This window comes from Pundamilia nyererei, unplaced genomic scaffold (assembly GCF_000239375.1).
Source record: "Pundamilia nyererei isolate P.nyererei 1_Seehausen unplaced genomic scaffold, PunNye1.0 scaffold00242, whole genome shotgun sequence".
In the NCBI taxonomy this organism is placed as follows: domain Eukaryota; kingdom Metazoa; phylum Chordata; class Actinopteri; order Cichliformes; family Cichlidae; genus Pundamilia; species Pundamilia nyererei.
Genome location: NW_005187643.1, coordinates 856203 through 861460, shown reverse-complemented (window position 1 = coordinate 861460; position 5258 = coordinate 856203). Strand labels below are relative to the sequence as shown.

General features: G+C 38.8%; 1 pseudogene; it reads right to left on the bottom strand.

Annotated features, from left to right (window-relative positions):
- Positions 1–306: 306 nt before the first annotated feature.
- LOC102216192 (major histocompatibility complex class I-related gene protein-like) lies at positions 307–3969 on the bottom strand (annotated as a pseudogene).
- Positions 3970–5258: the final 1289 nt, after the last annotated feature.

The following is a 5258-nucleotide window of genomic DNA, read 5'->3' as shown; positions in this document are numbered from 1 at the left end:
ACTTCATTAAGCTTATACTGTTTCACATATTTATTTTAGTGGAAATGTGTGAAAATGATGTTTCATGAACCACTTCAATAGTAACTTGAGCCTGATGACTCCTGGCATCAGGAACTTGGGATATGCCCGTGTCATCAGGGAAGACAAAATGTATTAATGAAAAAATCTGTTCATTCAGTGTAGTCAGGTAGCCAGCTGACCCCACATTGATGAACCTTGACCTCCAATACATTTGAAGGCTATTTCACTACCCAGGAAAAAGTCCATTTAATGTATGGACTCACTGTGAGCAGTGATGTCTGTCATTTAGGCTTCATAAGGAATCATTTTCTCTTGGACCTCACGGTTTTCTACAGCTGTAGGTCGGAAACACATCGTTAGTCCACAACACTTTTACAAACAACTGACAGATCTGAAAAACTTTTTAGTGCACATAAATCTCAAAGAAAACAGATCAGAAAGGTTTCACTTACGAGATGGAGGTCGTTTGTCTGTAATGAAAGAAAGTAAAAAACAGGGTTTGTTAAACATTATGCATTTAACTCTGTGATCTTGTCTTATTATCCAACAGTCATTCTCAGTAAACTCTGGCTCTGAGTCTTACTGTAATAACTGCTGGATGAAACAGTGTGATAAAGCGATGACAGACTCGACCACATCTGTTTGCTTTTCAGCATCATTTTATTCACACGCTTGCTGTTAACACGCGGTTGCGGCTTTCCAGTTGCTCGCGAACATACACACCAACAACAACACTGAAATCCAGGACCCAACACACTTTTAACCCGGCGAGGCATCATTGCAGATGCCCTGCAGGTGCGTTCACCTCCCCTGCAGCAGCACCGCCAACCACACCCCGCCACAAACAGATTTAGTGTTCAATGTGAATAAAAGAAAGCATCAACTCAAAGTCCTACAAAATCTGCTTTGTCCTCTCACCTGTCTTCTTTTTGTAGATAATGAATCCAATCACAGTGATCACAGCAAGAACACCCAGAGCAAGAATCATGTGGATGATCATGAAGAGGGAATTTCCTTTAGATCAAAGAAAAACAAATCAGAACCTGAACAGATGAAACAGGATAGAGAAGATCACCAATCAAAACAGATAACAGCACTGATTATAGACAATAAGTCTGTCACTATATGCTTTACCTGTTGTTCATATCTGAATATATTCACCGTGTCTGTGCTTTTTTACCCACATTTAACTCTGATATCTTTGTGCCCACTGAACTTCTGAGAATAAAAACATCCTTTTTAATTTAGTCAGTAAACTTGATTCCAAAATCAAATCATTACCTCTACTCGTTTTATAAAACTGGAGTAACTATACTCTGTTAACTGTGGCTGCTCATTCACAAGGTAAAACGTGATTTTGGAAAAAGCATTAGTGTTTGGTAAAGAGTCTTAAATTCCTTTTATGTTCTTAGTTTGGAAATACAACTCACTTTTATTTTCAGCAGGTTGATGGGAAACGTGTGAAATAAACTGACAAAATTGTTCTATTTTTAACACATAAAACTGCATGAACTGCCCTTTACTATGCACTATTACTATATTACAGTAAACTAAATGTGTGCTTCTGACCTTCATCACTTCTGAGAGCAGACTGACCTTCATTGGTTCTGGTCACTGCTCTGTCCAGTCTGGTGATGATGTCCTTATTCACACCACAGAGCTGAAACACACAATCGTAGCTCCTCCAGTCCTCAGGTTTGACTGATGAAAGATCCAGATCAGCAGAAATCTGGAGGGTCCCATCATTGTTGGGCAGGATCTCTCCTCTGTTCACACCCTCATGAAGCTCTTTCCCATCTTTCCTCCACAACAGTTTGGCTTTGTGTGGATAGAAACCTGTAGCGTGGCAGGTGATTGGAGAGGAGGAAGACTTCTGGAGGAGAGACACTGAGGGAAGAACTGTTGAAAAAATATAAGTGTTCGTTATTGTTATTATTACAAATTGTATGTTTGTTGACAATCAATCAACCTATAGCTGATTGATTGTCTTTCCAAGTCCAGTTAAAATCCAGTGTTATTGCACCTGTTCTCCTCAGAGAGCTCCCTGAATAGTTCAGATACTTCTTCAGCCACTCGGGACAAATGTGAGTGAAGTAGTTCTTCTGTCTGGCTGAGAGAGCTCTGTCAGAGTCGTACTTCTGTTTAGCGATGACTGCCTATTGCTTTGGAGCGATCCACGTCTCTGTCTTAAGGTCAAACGGCAATAAGTCCTCGCCATCGTAACCCAGCTGATCATAGCCGGTCACATTATTTGTTTCAGTATCAACCTCACTACTATAGGAGCGTTCCCAGTTTGGATTGCAGAGACAGACCTGCTCTACTTTTAAGATTAGACTTCCTCTGTTTTTGTAAACCACTTCTGCACCTCATTAAACTGTCTCCTGTGTGTTTGGTCCCTCAAAGTCACTGCTGCTGTCAATTAGTGCTAAACAATTAAATTAGTCTGAATGGAACATTTTTAAGTTTTAGTGGTTGAAAGTTGGATTTTATAGAAACTGAATCACAAAATCCCAGATGTTTCTAAACGCCTGTTCATTACTCACCCCCTGTTTCATTTAGGCGCTGCTTCACAAATTCAATGTTCCCTTTGAAGATCTGCTCATCCGCGATGGATGCCCGAGTCTGTCTGTCCCAGTACAGAGCTCCTTCACTCTTTGCCATCCAGTCCTGCTTGGGACTCTCTTTTTTTATTTTACTGTCATAGTACGTGAATGGCTGCCCATCTAACACGCCCACAGTCACAAACTCTGGAAAATGTGGAATTCCTGATGATGCCGTGTAGAAGTACTGCAGCAAATGTGTAACTGTGGCACAAGAAAATAACACACAGAGGAGCATACTGTTAAACATCCGAAACATGATTGTGATTATCATTAGATTTTCCATCATCATGGTTTTTATTAGAAACCTTAAAACTTGCTTTCATTAATACATTTTTGCAAACACCTCACAAATATGCAGATTTATAATAATTTGATCCATTTCAAAATGTCTTTTTATTCACTTTATCTGTGAAATATTATGTAGGTGACTATTAACATATGATGTTCACATCCTGAAATCTTTCAGCCATTACAGCATACTTTGTACAGGTGCACACACATGGTGTAAATGTCATGCTTGATTTTTGGTTTTGCATGAGTTGTTTTATAATTTTATAGTTCTGTTTTTAATCCCTGTAGTTGTGACAGTCATTGCATTGCACTCAGTTTATATTGCCCAGGACAGCCCCATCCTGCGAGAGTTCATGCCCCAGAAGGACTCTGGCTTTGACCTATCAGGGTGAGCCTTACCAACAATAAGAGAGTGTAGCGGGAGGGATGATGAGCAAGTCATGGGATGGTTATATTTTAAAGAGATCTGGCCATGGGGGCAGCAGAAAATGTAGCAGAATTAAAATATTAGAGTTCTATAAAGATATTTTAGTGCGCTAAAAAAGCTACAATGTAGATACTATAATCATATAACAGTCATAAATATACTCACAAATGCAGCTCTTCATAAATCCTGTTCACTGTGTTAACCAGTTTACCAGCAAAACCAAGACGCTGGCTGTTCCACTCATCTTAAACTAACTTTTATGGTTTGGGATTATAACTTCACCCACAGCTGAATTAGTTTTTTGTTTGTTAAATATAATTTTCATATTTTGTTCTTTTCTTCAATGTTTTGACCCCCTTGGAAGAGATGTTTACGTATTTACTGTTAGTTTTTTAAATTGTAAATACATTTTTTTTTTAAGTTGTTGTTGTTGTTTGTTTGTTTTTAAACTTGCCTCTGCTTCCTTGGCTACACACTGCTATCCACCTGTTCAGAAGGTTTTTCCCTTCACATAAACACAATGCTGGTTCGGCTGTTATTATAGAAGATAACTACATGGGTCAACTCACCTGCTGCTGCTTCGGATAGTCCAAGAAAAATCACACTCAGAACAAGGAAGGTCTTCATTTTTGCTTAAGAGCTGGTAGATGGACAAATTGGGAATAACTTAGAGCATCGATCTTCCAAGATCAACCTCTACTCATCCAATAACAATCAGGCAGAGCGGAGCATTACTTAATGCAGAGGGAACGTGTTCAAGAAGATCGTTGATAAAAAATGAATATGAAAGTAGTTTATAGCTTGTTTTTTTTCCCGTTTTGTGGCCAGAGACAGTTGAGGTGTTATTATCATCTGTGACAATTTGCGCAGGTCACACGTTGTAAAATTCTTGGTCTTGTGTTTATCATCATCTCAGAATGTTTACCACAGTTCTGATAAAATATCACATTTCGACATGTACTGAAGTGTGACGTCAGCGATTTCAGTGACTAAATTTGAAAAAAGCTCCACCCGGTGCTAAAAACCTGAAGTGCAGTTTCTGGAGGCAAAGCTTATATCAAGGAATTATTTCATTCCCAAGCTCGAGTATTGTTTGGCCCATTTCTACCGTTGGCAAACTGATAATGTTAATCACACGCAAAGAAAGAAAGAAAAAGAAAAAGAGGTGCTGTTGTGTCCAGGTCATTTCAGTTCGTTGCTAGGTGGTTTCCAGGCAACGTGGTGGCGCCATAATGTTTAACATTATTTATGCTTTTTTGGATATTAATTTGACTGTTACTCCCGTGAATTAAAATACGATGTTCAGTAAAACAACAATAACCTAACATCGATCATAGTGTTTTCTGTTGAGAGGTTGCTGGCTGATCTGCAGACATGAAAACATGGTGTGTTCTACTTTTCTGTGTGAAATGTTCATGTAGTTGATGGGAAATCACCTAAACATGACACAATTAACGGGTGCTGAATCAAATTTTTGGGAAAGTGAACTACTGTTTGGTATAATTTTTTTAATTGAAAAATGGATTGAATATGAATGTGTATTATGGGTAGATAGAAAGCACCAAGTGCTATAGCAGTAAAGCACCTAGTCCATTTAACAAGAACTTAGTCCACTTAACAAAATGTTTCGACTTGTTATTACACTGACATTTGATGCAGTTTTTCCTTGATCACCTCATTCGCTCACATCAGGAACGTCATTCTCAGCACTCTCCAAGCAGTTCTAAAGATAGTTAAGCTATTGTTTAGACTAAACTGTGCAAAAGAAACTGAAAAAAATCTAAATCATTTTCAGGTAAAAACAAAACAAAAAAAATCAGTGATAGGATTGGAAAAATACTGTGGCGAGCTCAGACAAGGAGGAGACGGAGGTATCGTTTGGTCTTGCTTCCCGTGAGCTAGCCAGGGAGCACAGC